The sequence below is a fragment of the Pan paniscus genome, chromosome 20 (genome assembly GCF_029289425.2).
Source record: "Pan paniscus chromosome 20, NHGRI_mPanPan1-v2.0_pri, whole genome shotgun sequence".
Classification (NCBI taxonomy): Eukaryota; Metazoa; Chordata; class Mammalia; order Primates; family Hominidae; genus Pan; species Pan paniscus.
In genome coordinates, this window is record NC_073269.2 from 39,598,570 (window position 1) to 39,615,103 (window position 16,534).

General features: G+C 54.4%; 1 protein-coding gene across 2 annotated transcripts in view; it reads left to right on the forward strand.

The window, feature by feature from the left end:
• The first annotated feature begins 615 nt into the window (after positions 1–615).
• Positions 616–16,534, forward strand: part of CHST8 (carbohydrate sulfotransferase 8) — a 155,692-nt gene continuing 139,773 nt past the window's right edge. For both annotated transcript variants that reach the window (XM_034944334.4, XM_034944333.4), the window contains exon 1: positions 616–972. The gene's annotated coding sequence lies outside the window, so the exon portion shown is untranslated. The remainder of the gene's footprint in view (positions 973–16,534) is intronic.

A 16,534-nucleotide genomic window follows, 5' to 3' on the forward strand; every position in this document is an offset into this window, starting at 1 on the left:
CAGGGCACTTTCAGCAGAATCTAGAGCCCCAGGGATTTGAGGATGGATGCGGACACCCGGGCCTGAGGCAGCTCGCGGCCTTGACCGAATTCCACGCGAGCTGAAGCCCAGGGATATCCCAGAATCTTCCTCAGGATCAATCTTCCGCCTTTCACCGGCCCTGCGCCCCCGCAGCATCGGGTCCTGGGCGCGCGCCCCTGCCCCGCTGTGGTCAAGGCCCGCCCCGGTGACGCCTGGTCCTTTTCCCGGGTTGGCGCCGCGTGCGACCCACCGAGGCAGTGGCAGCACTGGCCGCGGTCTGGAGCCTAGCGTCAGGCCGGAGTCCGGCTCTCCTGAACCGGGAGACCGGCGCAGCCCCAGCCACGACCGCTCCCACCCCCGCCGCCGCCGGACCGCGCCCAGCAGCGACTCTTTCTGAGAGCGCTGCCAGAGGGGCCGCGGGAGCCGCAGAGCGCGCGTGGGCGCGGCGCCCGCGAGCCCCCGGGAGGGCCGAGTGCATCGCTGGAGCGATCCCCGCCCGGACCGGCCACCGCCGTAGCCGCCACCACGGCGGGGCGGGGCACGGGCCGGGGGCGGGGCGCCGGGCGGGCGCGGCGCTATTTCCAGCCTCGCCGGAGGCTTCGCTCTCACTTCGCTGGGAGCCTTCCCGGCGCGCAAGCCGGATCCGGCAGTGCTGCGGGGAGGAGAGAGGACGAGGCGGCGGCGGCAGCAGGAGGTGGGGGACCGATCGCGCCGGGGGCCGAAGAGGAACGCCGCCCCGCGCCCTCTCGCTCCCGGCACGCTCCGGCTGCCGGCCCCACGCTGCTCGCCCACAGATCGCACTGGGTTCCGCTTGGAGCGGGCGGAGGCACCGGGCCCGAGCTGGGTCGGAGGTCCTCTCCGCCGCCTGCGCGCCCCAAGCAGAGGATCCGCCGCGGAGAACCGCTCCCGGACTGGAGGCGCCCGCGGCCTCGGGTGCGTCCGCTGCGCCAGGTAAGTGGCTGCGCCCCTGCCCCACCCCTGTTCCCGCCCTGCGCAGGCTCCTGGCCTGCAGAGACGCCAGGAAGGGGTCCCGAGCGGGCCCTGGACTGCACTGCTCGCCATCCCCGCCACCGCACGCGAATGGGAGTCCGAAGCTGCGGGCGGAGGTGGGCGCGCGGGGCTCGGGTCTGGTTGCACTTTGGGGACCGGCCCCGGTAGCGGGAACTTTAATTAGACTTTCTCTCCTTGGATCTCACTCGCTGCCGCGCTTCTGGGAACTGCCGTCCCTCCGGCCCTCTTGGTCCCTGCGGACTCCCGCTCCGCCTCCTGGCCCTCGGTGCTGCCCGCGGGGAGGCGGCGTCGGGCGCTGAGCAGCGAGCGCCGAGGGCCAGGCAGGAGCGCTCGGGGCGCTGGGGCTTCCTGGCGCGCTCGGAGCCGGGACTCCGGACGGGTTGCGGCGGGCAGAGACTATGGGGGAAGTTTAAGTGGCCTTGGCTTCCTACCCAGCGGCTCCGTCGCGCGCGTCCCCGACCCGCGACTCTCCAGGGCACCGGCCTGTGAGTGCTGGAGGCGAGTGTGCGTGCGTCAGCGATGGTGTGAAGGTGTGTGCGTGCGTGTGTCGGGAGTGCGGGAGTCGGAGCCTGGGGCGGCTCCAGGGGGCGGGGAAAGGATCCGTTTGGCCGCGGGACCGAGCCGAGCTCTGACGGCGGCTGCAACTCCGGCTACCAACTCTGCAGACCCGCTCTGGCCTCGCTGGAGGCCAGCCGGGCCAGGAGGGCGATCACGGGTTTTGGCAGTGCCCGATGCTGGGGCTTGGGTCTGATGTGACCCCGATTCCTTCTCCAGTGCGGGACTCCCGCCGCCCTAACTTTCGCGTACATCTTGTCTCCAGGCCCGCGACCCCGACCCGGAGTTGAAGCGGCTGCGGCGCCCTCGGCTGTGGGCGCTGCTGCCCGGCTGGCTGTTTTAACCCAGAAGTAGGCGCCGATCCTGGGGCTCTCTGTCCTGCAGTCGTCTCCGGCGTCCCAGAGGACTCTGCGTCCCTGGGCCACTCCCGCTGGCTCAGGAGCCGTGATCAGCTCCGTTAAGGGGAACGCGCGTCCCGGCCCCTCTCCATCTGCTTGGCGCGATCTGGCGCAGCAGCAGAGCACGTGGGAGAGGCGTTGGGTGCAGGGAGGTAGTAGCTGCTTTGGAGTGGATGGTGGAGAGGGGCGGGGGACAGAGGGGTAAGAGGCAGATCAACCCCCTTTTATTTCCCACAGCCGCCCAAGGCCCCCAGGAGCTACAATACCAAGCCCACTTTCCTGGGTAACCTTTCTCTTCTGAGTTCACCTTGACCCTTGCCTGCCTGTGGGGAAGTCTTTTCCTAAGTCCTGCCCTAGGACAGGGCACCCGTGGAGCAGGTGTGGCAGAGCCCTTAACATTTTCCAGCTGTCATGACCTTTCCTGCCCACCCTGTGCCCTGTCCCAAAGGCAAGGCAGACAGGCCACAGGAAGGACACTCATCCCAGCAGGAGATCCTCTTTTAATTTTAATCAGGACACCCCAAGCACAGAAGGCGGCGTGGGAGTTCATTCAGGAGCGTTCAGCAGACTGGCCTCTGTGAAGTGACCCACGGGAGGAATAACATTGGAACCCTGAAGAGAGGGACCTTTTGAGGGTCTGAATGTTGGTTCCAGTGGGATTGGCTGATCAATTATCCAATAGCATTTGAACACAGAAAAACCTCAAAGCCGGAACCTGACCCATTGCCTGGCCCAGTCACCCTGGGACACACAAACAGTGCAGCTCATTTATTTACTTATTTATTTATTAACCTGGAATCAGACTCGGCAAGAGTGAATTATGTTTCCCGGGTATTGATTTTTAAAAAGACCCCAAATTAAAAAGTCAAGGCTTTCTTAAAGCAAGGTCAAGGATTAATTATTTATCGAGAGGCCTCCATCAGGCAGCGTGGGGGCTCATTTATAAATTGCCTGAGCAGGCAAAATGAGCATCTTTTGATTTTCCTTGGCTCCAGTTGGGAGAGGAGAGCAGGATCGTCTGACCTCTTGGGCTTGGTAGAACATCCCCCTCGGACTGTAACCAACGACAGAGGATGCTTTGTAACTCAGCCTGCTGTTAGAGATGCCTTTTTAATCTTGTAGCCAGAATATCACTTGGGAAATTTCATGCATATTTGCTGTGTTTCCATAATGAACATTTACTGATTACAGGGTATCCAGGGAATTTCATTTTTTAAACATTTATTCAAATCTCTGTTTATGTAAGCTAATAAGTCTGGGAAAGTTCAAAAACGACTTTTTTGCCGTATGGTTGTTGAGAAAGTGTGTCTGGTGGGCTACTCTCAGAATTTGCCTTCAGTTCTATTAAAAAGGGGAGAGTCAGATTTGCCTGATTGGAAACCTCGCGCAGGCTGCTCCCCTGCTCTGAGCTCTGAGTTCCTGCCAGAGGCAGCCTGATAGGCTTTTTGTGGTTTTGCTGATGGAAGAGAGGAAGGGGAGCTTTGATCATTGCTGATGCGTCTGGCTGGAGAAATTTTTAGTGAGTGCGGCTGTGCTTGTAGGGGCTGATGGGGAAGGTGTGGCCCAAGCTGAGGTCCCTGGCTGATGTCCCCATCTCCTGCCCGCTGCCTGGCCTGGAATCTGAGATCCCTGTCTTAGCTACATCTGCTGCTTTGCAGCTTGGAAAAACCTCCCTCCCTGATTTACTGGTGCGTGGCAGCCACAATGGAGAAACGTGGAGCAGCGGGGAACCTGTGAGCGGGAAAGAGGACACAGGATTATGGCAGCTTTCTTTCTTTTTTTTTTTTTTTGAGATAAAGTTTCACTCTTGTTGCCCAGGCTAGAGTGCAATGTTGCGATCTCTGTTTGCCACAAGCTCTGCCTCCTGGGTTCAAGCAATTCTCCTGCCTCAGCCTCCCGAGTAGCTGGGATTACAGGCATGCGCCACCACTCCCGGCTAATTTTGTATTTAGTAGAGACAGGGTTTCACCATGTTGGCCAGGATGGTCTCGATCTCCTGACCTCGTGATCCGCCCACCTTGGCCTCCCAGAGTGTTGGGATTACAGGCGTGAGCTACCGCGCCCCGCATGGCTGCTCTTTAGTGAGCAACCGTGGCAATTAGAGCCAATAAACACCATGTGGAATGAGTGGCCAGCCTTTCAGCTAACCAGAAGGTGACGAGTTATAAACTGGAGATTTATATAGTGCTGGCCCAAGGAGATCAATGTGACCCGGCAGTGGCACAGCAAAAAATGAAATAAATAAGTAAATACGTTTTTGAAAAATCGGCCAGACACGGTGGCTCACGCCTGTAATCCCAGCACTTTGGGAGGCCGAGGTGGGTGGATCACTTGAGGTCAGGAGTTTGAGACCAGCCTGACCTACGTGGTGAAACCCAGTCTCTACTAAAAAGACAAAAATTAGCCGGGCATGGTGGTGCTCACCTGTAGCCCCAGCTACTCAGGAGGCTGAGGCAGGAGAATCACTTGAACCTGGGAGACAGAAGTTGCAGTGAGCCGAGATCATGCCCCTGCACTCCAGCCTAGGCGACAGAGTGAGACTGTGTCTCAAAATAAATTTTTTTTTTTTAAATTGAGGTTGGTGCCTGGATGTAGATATGGCATCAGTGTCCTGCAACCTCAGAAAGTTGGCTGGGCATGAGCAATCTGCATGGTGACAGCGTGGTGACAGTAGGCTGTTTGGCGCTGTCTTTGGCGCCATATTCAGGGCTCATCTGACTCCAGAGCGGCTGTGTTCCCTCCAGAGGAAACCCATGGACCCAGACAACCCGGGAACAGAGCTGCATTAGCTCAGGTGCCAGAGGATGCGGCAGACGCCATCTCATTTCTTATCAGCTGGAGGATGTGTGACCCTGTGGTCAGTAAATCAGCATGGCAGATCGTGAGGCTTACAAATTGGTCATGGAAAAAAGTTGTGACTTTTACCCTGTACAAAACTACCTGTCATTTGTGATGTGGTGTTCTAGCCTGCACTGGCTGGATTCATTCCCGGACCCTTAGAAACTCAGCAATGCAGCCTGGGCCACCGAGAGACTGGGGAAGCCTCCGTGCAGGTGGGTTGACACCAAGAAGCAGCCCTGGCCCCATTGCCAAAGCCACCTTTTAGGAAGTCAGAGAGTATCTGTGCAATAATTTGGATGTTTGTCCCCTGTGAATCTTACCTTGAAATGTGATCCCCAGTGTTAGAGGTGGGGCCTGGTGGGAGGTAGGTCATGGGGGTGGCCCCTTTATGAATAGATTAATGCTGTTGTGAGGCAGGGAGTGAGTTCTTGCTCTATTAGTTCCCACAAGAGCTGGTTGTTAAAAAGAGCCTAGCACCTACCCCCCACCTCTGTGATCTCGGCACACACCGGCTCCTCTTCTCCTTCCATTTTAAGTGGAAGGGCACGAGGCCCTCACCAGATGCAAATGCAGGTGCCATGCTTCTCGTACAGGCTGCAGAATTGTGAGCCAAATAAGCCGCTTTTTTTTCCTTTTTTTTTTTTTTCTTTTTAGAGACAGAGTCTTGCTCTATTGCCCAGGCTGGAGTACAGTGGTGCTATCATAACTCACTGCAGCCTTGAACTTCCAGGCTCAAACAATCCTCCTGCTTCAGCCTCTTGAGTAGCTGGGACTACAGATGCACACCACCATGTCCATTAATTTTTAATTTTTTTTATAGAGATGGGGTCTCCCTATGTTGTCCAAGCTCATCTTGAACTTCTTGCCTCAAGCAATCCTTCTGCCTCAGTCTCCTAAAGTGCTGGGATTGCAGATGTGAGCCAGCATGCCTGTCCTCTTTTTTTTGGGGGGGATGGGCGGGTGGGGTGATGGAGTCTCGCTCTGTTACCCAGGCTGGAGTGTGCAGTGGTGTGATCTCGGCTCACTGCAACCTCTGTCTCCCAGGTTCAAGCAGTCCTCCCACCTCAGCCTCCCAAGTAGCTAGGATTACAGGCATGCACCACCATGCCCAGCTAATTTTTTTTTTTTTTTTTTAATATTTTTAGTAGAGATGGGGTTTCACCATGTTGGCCTGGCTGGTCTTGAACTCCTGACCTCAAGTGATCCGCCCATCTCGGGCTCCCAAAGTGCTGGGTTTATAGGCGTGAGCCAGCACGCCCGACCCTTTTTCTTTATATATTACCTAGCCTTAGGGATTCCTTTACAGCAACAGAAATGGACTAAGACAGTCCGTATGCAGGCCTGGGGCTGGGGGCAGCAGACACAGCTGTCCTCCCAGGTTGGTGGCCTGGGTCTTACATCCGCACTCCGCACGTAGAACACCATACATTTCTGGGAAATAGTATTTATTGGTGCTGGTGACTGAGGGCAAGATGCCCTTTCCCTGCCAAGCCATGGCCAGTGTTGGCCCTGATGAGTGACATTTATTTGAACTAAATTAGAATCATCAACATTGAAACCTGGAGCCAAATGATTCTCAGTCCCACACTCCTGGTGCCAGGCCCGTTGTCACTGTCCCTCACCCTGCCCCTGAATGTTTATGGAGCAGGTATTAGGTGTCTTGCACTGTACCAGGCCCTGGGGACATGAGGTGAGCAAAGCTAAGGGTGGTCCCTGCCCTTGTGAGTTAGATGGAGACCCTCCTCATTTATTCCTCATTCACTAATTCATTTTCTGCCAGACAAAGACATTAATAAAAAGAATGACTAATGTGTGATTCTAGGCTGTGATAAGGATATAAAGAATATAAAGAAATAAACACTCAGGTACTATGAGACCTACCAAAGAGCAATCTGACCTGCACTGAGAGGTTAGGAGGACTTCTCGGAGGAGGTGGCCCTTCAGCTGAGGTCTGAAGGAGGAGTGGGAACTAAGCAGGGTTGGTGGGGAGTGTGGGAGGAAAGGATGGAGAGAGAGAATCCAGCATGCCAGGCAGGCACAGGCAAGAGCATGCAAAGGGCTTCCTGTGGAGGGAATGTGTGAGAGGGCATGAGGAGCACCATCTGGGAGCTGTGGGAAGGCCCATGTGGCCAGCAGAGTGAAGAAGCAGGTGACATGTGGCTGGAGACCCATCTGTGTAGGGTCTTCACAACCAGGGAGGGACTTGGGACTTTATCCTATGAACTGCTGCAGAGTAGGAAGACCAGCGAGGACGGAGCTGCAGGAATCTTGCAGAAAGACCACTGTGGCCTTAAATAGGAGTGAATGGGCTTCCCCTCAGACATTGGTCTGGTCCATCAGGCTCTGTCTCCCGGAGCCGGGGTGGTTGAGCCTAATGTGCAATGGAGTCTGTCTACACTGGTTGACACCAGTGTGTGATGTAGGCAGTGCATCTACGCTGGTTGAAACTAGTGGGCGGTGTAGGCGGTGCGTCTACGCTGGTTGAGCTAGTGCACAAAGCAGGCACTGTAACACTGGTTGAGCCCCTAGTTCATGATGCAGGCCATCTGTTTATACTGGTGGATCTCAGCACACCATTCACGCCATCTGTCTACACTGGTCGAACCAGTGCATTCTGCAAGTCATTCTGTCTAAACTGGTACCCAGCTGGATTAGGTGTGGGAGGGGATGTGGTAAGGAGTGGTCAGGATGGTTACCCGTGGGACACTATTGGGAGTTGTCTACTCCCTGAGACAGGGCTGCCCCCTGGAGTGCTAAGCACCTGTCCACTCTGGCTGAGTCACATCCTCCTAGGACTGGGTGGCCAGGCTGCTGGTTGTGTGGACCCACCGTGCTCTGAGCCCTTGGTTCTTCCACTGCCTTCCTCTCTTGTCTGCTCACCATTCAGCCCTAGCACGTCCAGGGCACTCGGCAAGTGACAGCCCAGTGCCCATAGCTCCATGGTGGGGACAAGCTGCTCGACGGCCAGATCCATGGTCCTGGCCCAACTTTTGCCTCCTGACTCATTGAGGATGGGCCTCCACTGGGGGAATGGAGCTGACCACCCACTGTGGCTCGGATGCCCACTTCCGTCTGGAGCTGAGTGCTGGCCAGTGGTGGTCTCCATGTGTGTTTCATCCACTTAGCTTCCTGGACCCCTAGAGTTCCTTCACCTGCCACCTGCCTGATGTGACCTGGCAGCTGGCTGGCACCTGCCCCAGAAAGAATCCTCTCTTATACCCTTTCCTTCTTGCTCTCAGCCCTCTCTCCTTTTCCTCCTCCCCAAGGGAGCCAGTCTCTACCTGCTGCACCCTCTGTGAGGGGCTCTGCCCAAGGCTGGGAGCTCCGCAGTGCCCTCTGATGTTGGTGAATTTCCTGTGGCTGTCTGCAGCACAGGTCGGGCCCTGGGTTCCCTGCAGACATCGGCCCTATCTACCAGGCTCTGTCCTCCAGAGCTGGGGAGCAGGGAAGCAGGTCTGTGAGTCACCCCATTTCCCGTTGTGTCCATGCTGCTGGCTGCAGGCCCTGAGCTGAGTGGCCACCGAGCTGCAGGCAACAGCCCAGGTCGCTGTCACCTTGTCCTCACTGTCTGGGCCTGAGCCAGCTCCTCCCTGACTGGGCCAGACTCGGGGACAGGAGGGAAGAGAGCTAAGCAGAGGATGCTAGGAGCTGCACATTACTCCTTGGTCCCCTAGGCCCCCTCCCAGGGCTGATTCCTTGCCCAGAGTGCGGCCTCTCCAGATGAGCCTTCCTGGGCTGGCCTGGCCACTCCATTCTGTCTGTTGCCTTCACCACTGTGGACCCCTGGACATGCCCAGATGCTTATCAGTGGGAAGCTGACACAGGAGAGTCCCTCTGCCAGCAGCCCCTAGCCCGGGCACAGACTGACTCGCACTTGGCAGACAAGTCGTCCCCACCTTCGAGGCTGCCTCTTTTGGGGGCTGACTCATCTCTTGGGACAAGACTCATCAGCCTAGGCTTGCAGCACTGAGACCCTCCTCCAGCCTTGAGCTGCAGGAGCTTTGCTTCCTGTGCCGCATCCAGGCACCCAGCGAACACTGACCCTGACCTGCCATGTGCAGAGCCTCGTACACCTGGCCCTGGAGAAGTTGAGCAAACACAAGCAGGTTACAGTGTTGGTGCAGATGCTGCTCTTTCTGGTTGTGTTGGCCAGGAGGAGCTCAGCATGGAGAAGGTACTGAGCGATTGCTTGTGGGCAGGCAGAGTGCATTAAACTGTGCAGTCTGTCTACTTTAGCATAGCCGGTGCGTGGGGAAGGCAGTCTGTCTACACTGGCTGGGCCAGTGTGTGGTGCAGGCAGTCTGTCTACACTGGTGGGGCCAGTGCATGGGGCAGGCAGTCCGCCTACACTGACGGAGCCAGCACGTGGGTCAGGCAGTCTGTCCACACTGGTGGGGCCAGTGCGTGGGGAAGGCAGTCTGTCTACACTGGCTGGGCCAGTGTGTGGTGCAGGCAGTCTGTCTACACTGGTGGGGCCAGTGCATGGGGCAAGCAGTCCGTCTACGATGACGGAGCCAGCACGTGGGTCAGGCAGTCTGTCTACACTGGTGGGGCCAGTGCGTGGTACAGGCAGTCTGTCTATACTGGTGGGGCAGGCAGTCTGTCTAACTGACGGAGCCAGCGCATGGGTCAGGCAGTCTATCTACACTGGCTAAGACAGAGTGTGGGGCAGGCAGTCTGTCTACACTTGGTTGAGTCTAGGGCATGAGCACTAGAACATTCCATGTAGTCTGTGCTTGCCCCACTCTCTGTGGGGTCTTTGCGCAAGGTTCAGAGCTCTCAAACTCTGTAGATTCAGTGGCTTTTCCTGTGGCTGAGCTCAGCCCGGGTCCGGGCTTCCCTTCAGATGTTGGCCAGGTCCATCAGGCTCTGTCTCCCAGAGCTGGGGTGGTCAAGCCCAGTGTGCAATGCCGTCTGTCTACACTAGTTGGAATCAGTATGTGATATAGGCAGGCTGTCTACACTGATTGAGCCAGTGCAAAAAGCCGGCGCTGTCTATGCTGGTTGGGCTCAGCATGTGATTCAGCAATCTGCCCACACAGGTTGAGCTGGGGCAGCCAGCCTCTCTCTGGCTTGCTGAGGCCAGAGCTCTTGGTTCTTTCTGACACCTTCCCTTTTTCCTATGTGATTCTTTCTCCCGGGAATATTCCTCCTTACACCTCCTATAGACATCTGGGTCTGATTTGATTCTGACTTCCAAAGACTCAGCTTTCGTGTGTCTGTTTGAATCTCCTTGGCAGAGGCTGACATGGGCTGGGAGTGGCACCGGGATCGCACGTGGATTTCCCCTCCCTGTTGCTGTGCCTGGGGCTGGGCCTGTGCTGGCGCAGAGGCTACCTGCTGTCAGTGGTCATCACTACCTCGCCATCCCTCGCGACAGCCACTCACACGCCTCTTTCTCACAAAAGTCATTTAGCGAGGATTACCACCTTGGTGTGTGTGGTAAATTGCATTTCTCCTGGTTGGGGCCATCTTGCTGTTTCCTGCTTAGATTTGGGGCCTCATGAGGTTTGGCCTCATCTGCAAATTTAATTTCATGACCATTCATCCCTGTGAAAGCGCAATCTATGCCTATTATTTCACTCTTCTTGATTCCCTCTTCCACGAGTTAATGTGTCAGTGCACAGCCATGGCAACCACTCCCCGCCCTCCCTCCGCCCCAGGCAGCCACCTCTAGGTTGCGGCTGAAGCTGGGACCTGGAGTCAGACCACCTGGGTTCAATCCTAGCCTTACCACTCGGTCACTGTGTGGGCTAGGGACCCAGTTTCCTCATCCACAAAACGGGGTTAACAAGAGAATCCACCTCCTAGAGCTGTTGTGCCTAAGAGTCCACAATCAGTGGCAGCTGCTACTGCTATTATTACTATTATTATTACTACTCCCGTTTTATCTTGGGTGTCAGGAAGCATATTGGTCAAGGGCCTTGCCTGGTGGTGTGACAGAGGCTTAGGGGGCAGGCAGCCCCACTGGCCAGTGTCCCCTCAAGTTCTGCTTTTTCTTTTCTTGTCTCTCTCTCTTTTTTTTTTTTTTTTTTTTTTTCAGACAGGGTCTCCCTCTGTCACCCAGGCTGGAGTGCAGTGGTGCGATCTCAGCTCACAGCAACCTCCATCCCCCGGGCTCAAGTAATCCTCCCAGCTCAGCCTCCCGAGTAGCTGGAACTACAAGCTCCCATCGCCATGCCTGGCTATTTTTGTTTGTTTGTTTTTTGGTATTTTTAGTAGAGAAAAGGTTTTGTCATGTTGCCTAGTCTAGTCTTGAACTCCTGAGCTCAAGCCATCCACCTGCCTCGGCCTCCTAAAGTGCTGGGATTACAGGTGTGAGCTGCCACACCCAGCCAAATCATTTTTTTCTAAGCAGTTTGCTAATGATGTCTTCTTCTTGTCCCGCATGCACCATTGTACATATTTAAGCCTTTTATTCCAAGTGTAGTACACATACAGAAAAGCGAACAGATCCTACGTATACAATGCAGTGAATGTCTGCAAACTGAGTGTGCTGTGTACCTAGCACTGGAGCAGGGATCAGAACATGACCAGGACCCCAGAACCCCCCCATGACCTCTTCCAGTCATTCCCCTCCACCACAGAAAACCGCTCCCCTTACTTCTACCGATATGGGTTGGTTTTCCTTGTGTGTGTGTGTGTGTGTGTGTGTATGTGTGTGTGTTTGAGATACAGTCTCACTCTATCGCCCAGGCTGAAGTGTAGCGGTGCAATCTCGGCTCACTGCAACCTCCGCCTCCTGGGTTAAAGTGATCCTCCTGCCTCAGCCTCCCGAGTAGCTGGGACTACAGGTGCACACCACCACACCTGGCTAATTTTTGTGCCTCAGCCTCCCTAGTAGCTGGGATTACAGACACGCACCACCACACCCGGCTAATTTTTGTATTTTTAGTAGAGACGGGGTTTCACCATGTTGGCCAGGCTGGTCTTGAACTCCTGACCTCAGGTGATCCACCCGCCTCGGTCTCCCAAAGTGCTGGGATTACAGGCATTAGCCACCACACCTGGCCCCTTGTTTTTAAACTTAATAGAAATGGAATCATGCAGTATGTATGCTCCCATGTCTGGGTCAGCATCTGGTTTCTGAGATTCATCCATGTTGTTTTGAGTTGTTGTTATTTGTTCCTTCCTCTTTGTACAGGATTCCATCATGTGGGTAGACCCTAATTTATTTTCCAGTCTCTTGTTGATTGGCATTTGGGTTAGAGTTTTTGGCTTTTAGGGACAGTATTGCTATGGATATTCTTGTGTGTGTCTCTTAGTGATATGTACACATTTTTTCCTTTTTTAGAGACAGAATCTTGCTCTGTCATCTAGGCCAGAGTGCAGTGGCGCAATCACAGCTCACTGCAGCCTTGAACTCCTGGGCTCAAGCCAGCCTCCCGCCTCAGCCTCCCAAGTAGCTGGGACCACAGGTGTGCACCACCATGCTGACTAATTTTTTATTTTTATTTTTGTAGAGATGGGGGGATCTCACTTTGTTGCCCAGGCTGGTCCTGAACTCCTGAGCTCAAGTGATCCTCCTGCCTTGGCCTCCCAAAGTGTTGGGATTACAGGCGTGTGTCATCACGTCCAGTTCCTGCACATTCCTGATGTACTTAGAAGAGAATTGCTGGGCCCCAGGGTGCAGGTACTGTCGAACAGTTTTCTTTTTCGTGTGTGTGTGTGTGTGTGTTTAAGACAAGATCTCACTCTGTTGCCCAGGGTGTAGGGTAGTGACGTGATCATGGCTCACTGCAGCCTTGACCTCCCACGTTCAGGTGGTCCTCCTGCTTCAGCCTCCCAAGTAACTGGGACCGCAGGTGTGCACCACCACCACTCCCAGCTTTTTGTTTTGTTTTGGTATTTTTTGTAGAGACAGGGTTTCCCCATGTTGTCCAGGCTGGTCTCGAACTCCTGGGCTTAAGCGATCCTCCCACCTTGGCCTCCCAAAGTCCTGGGATTACAGGCATGAGCCACCACTCCCGACTCCATTGCTGGACTGTTTTCTAAAGGGGTCGTACTGATGTTTCCACCTCCTCACCAGTATATGCATGAGTGTTCCATACGTAACTCTCCCACTCCACGTCCTGTCCAATACTTGGCATTGTGAGTTTTTCCCATTTTAGCCATTCTATGAGTATGCCGAGGTATCACACCGTGGTTTTAATTTTATTTCTCAGATGACGAATGCAGTTCATTTTTTTACCAAGGATATTTTGGACCTGGAAACATTATTCAACAAATTTGAAAATTTCCTTTCGTCCCCAAATTGTAGAACTCACTTCCATCCCCACATTGTGGAAACGTCTGGCGGTGCTTCTGATTTCTTCTGGGCGGGTTTGAATCTCCCAGGCTGGAAGCCAAGGGATGGAGTAGACAAGAGTTTCTCTGGATGAGTCTGGGGAACTGGCCACCTGCCCCAGAATCACGTGGGTTGCTGGTCAGAGATGCAGGTGCTGAGCCCTGGCCCAGCCCCGGACTCATCAGACAGCCCTTGACCCATTGGTCCTTCTAGGGCTGTTTTTTTTTTCTTGTCACGAAACCAAAAAAAAAAAAAAAAAAAAAAAGCATGGATGCTGCCCTTTCTGTCATGTCCACGGCTGTGTCACAATGCCCAGAATAGTCCTGCACAGGGCAGACCTGCTGGGTTGAAGGGTTTCCCATTGTTGTCTCCATCCTTTCCCACCCCAGCTGACTTGGCGGGGACTCGTTAGTCAACTGGGCTGCCGTGGTGAGGGCTCTGGAAGTTGGTTTCTCGCTCACTGGGGGGTGTCCCATGTCTGAATGACCTCCTCCTTCTCCAAAGCCAACTTCCAACAGAGCTGCAGCCGTGCCCCCAGCAGCCTTGCTCACCCCCAGTCCTCTAGGCACTGGCCATTTGAGAGCCTCCTTGGGCGACCTCCTCCCTGATGATGCATGTGTTATTGGGTCCCTCTGCAGAAGCTTAGGAGCCCCCTGATCCCCCTAAAAGAACAGCAATCCATCCCTGCACCATGCGGCCCCCTGAGCTTTTCCAACACCGTCTTTTCATAGATGATGTGCCCTTGGTCAAACTAAGGCAGAAGGGCCATGCCTGTCATCAGCTGCTCCACTCCTGCCCCTCAGCGTTTTCATGAAGACCGTGGTGAAGCCTCCTTTCTTTGGGTGTGGCTTGCCCCTCCCTCCTCAAGTTTAGCAGAACTACTGGGAAAGCAGGATGGCCTGGGGGAGGAGAGCTCTGGGTCAGACCCTTTGGGTGGTTTTGAGACCCAGTCACTGCCACAAGAGGAGGGAGGCAGTTTCGTATACACAACCCTGACTTAGCTAGCAGGGAGGGAGGGCAAGGGATTCTAGCTGGGATTCCTCCTGTAATGCCAGCTCTTTGGGAGGCCCAGGCAGGAGGATCTCTTGAGCCCAGAAGTTGGAGGCTGCAGTGAGTTATGATGGCACCTCCTCCACAGAGGAGGGAGGCCCAGGCTAGGCCTCAAAGATGGGTGGGGGGGTGACAACACCTCATGGACCACTCAGCATGAGTTCCGTCCCTCAGGGCCAGCAGTGGAAAAAATGCGGGCTTAGTTCCCCGGAGATACTGCGGTCTAGTTGACCCACCACAAAAGGGCATAAGGCGATGGTCAGGGTTCACTGGAGAGCTATGGAAGGCTTCTTGGAGGAGGCGAGCTGGGGATTGCTTACCTCAAAGGCCAGGGGTGAGAACTTTATCTTGGTACAGTGGAAATTCTCTCCAAGCTTTGGGACTACGGTGCATGGACAGTGTGAGCCAACTACCGTTTGCTTTAAAATAGGGCAAAAATGAATCCATGGCACACACATTGTTTATGCGATGTGGAGGCGGGCGCGCAAAGACGGAAGAGCTAAAAGCAGTTTGGGAAAAACAACACTTTTTTTTTTTTTTTTTTGGTGGGAAGACAGATTAGAGAGGTTTATGCTTTTCTGTGATAACTAATATGAAAGGTTTATCAAAGTTAAAAAAAAAAAAACCTCTTGACGCTTTCTCCAAAATTGATTTGAAGACTTGGCAGATTTGAGGAATCATTCAGTAACGTTTTACGGGTCGATGCTAATTTGATGCAGCAGACCTGTGCATCGCGCCAATTTACTGCCAAACCAACATTAAGCACGGACCTCTCGCGCAAGGTTTATAGGCAGACAGCTCATAAAGATGCATGCTTGACAAGTATTCTGCTTCTCTTAGGATGTGGAATATGAAGTGTTTATCAAAAACCACCTAAATCGCCCTTGCCTTGACTCGTAAACAATCTGGCGGCTTCAGGCTTGGGCCCTATGCAGTATTTCACGTCTCACCACTACGGGTCCTGGTATGTGCGTGAGTGCGTGAGTCTTTGTCTCCAGAAGCCACAGTTAGAGGTAGAAGTGTTACAGGAAAGGGGTCCCGATCCAGACCCCAAGAGAGGGTTCTTGGATGTCGCACAAGAAAAAATTCGGGCAAGTACATACCGTAAAGTGAAAGCAAGCTTATTAAGAAAGTAGTCCGGGCGCAGTGGCTCACGCCTGTAATCCCAGCACTTTGAGAGGCCAAGGCGGGCGGATCACCTGAGCTCAGGAGTTCGAGACGAGCGTGGCTAACATGGTGAAACCCCATCTGTACTAAAAATACAAAAATTAGCCGGGCATGGGGGCTGGCGCCTATAATCCCAGCTACTGAGGAGACTGAGGCAGGAGAATCGCTTGAACCCGGGAGGCGAAGGTTGCAGTGAGCCGAGATCGCGCCATTGCACTCCAGCCTGGGCAACAAGAGCGAAACTCAGTCTCAAAAAAGAAAGAAAGTAAAGGAATAAAAGAATGGCTACTCCATAGACACAGCAGCCCCCAACCACTGCTGGTTGCCCATTTTTATGGTTATTTCTTGATGATACGCAAAACAAGGGATGGATTGTTCATGCCTCCCCTTTTTAGACCATATAGGGTAACTTCCTGATGTTGCCCTGGCATTTGTAAACTGTCATGGTGCTTGTGGGATTGTAGCTGTGAGGGCGACCAGAGGTCACTCTCATCACCATCTTGGTTTTGGTAGCTTTTGGCTGGCTTCTTTACTGCAACCTGTTTCATCAGCAATGTCTTTATGACCTGTATCTTGTGCTGACCTCCTATCTCATCCTGTGACTTGGAATGCCTTGACCATCTGGGAATGCAGCCCAGTAGGTCTCAGCCTCATTTTACCCAGCCCCTATTCAAGATGGAGTTGCTCTGGCTCACACGCCTCTGACAGAAGGATCCCTGTGGGGTGTGAGATACCTAAAGAAAGGTTCGCTTTCTTTTTTTTTTTTTTTTTTTTTGAGACGGAGTCTCGCCCTGTCACCCAGGCTGGAGTGCAGTGGCGGGATCTCAGCTCACTGCAAGCCCCGCCTTCCGGGTTCACGCCATTCTCCTGCCTCAGCCTTCCCAGCAGCTGGGACTACAGGCGCACGCTGCCACACCCGGCTAATTTTTGGTATTTTTAGTAGAGACGATGTTTCACCCTGTTAGCCAGGATGGTCTCGATCTCATGACCTTGTGATCTGCCTGCCTCGGCCTCCCAAAGTGCTGGGATTACAGGCGTGAGCCACCGTGCCCAGTCGAAAGTGAACCTTTCACTGGGTGTGGTGGCTCACGCCTGTAATCCCAGCTCTTTGGGAGGCCCAGGCAGGAGGATCACTTGAGTCCAGAAGTTCGAGGCTGCAATGAGCTATGATGGCACCACTGGACTCCAGCCTGAGCAAGACCTT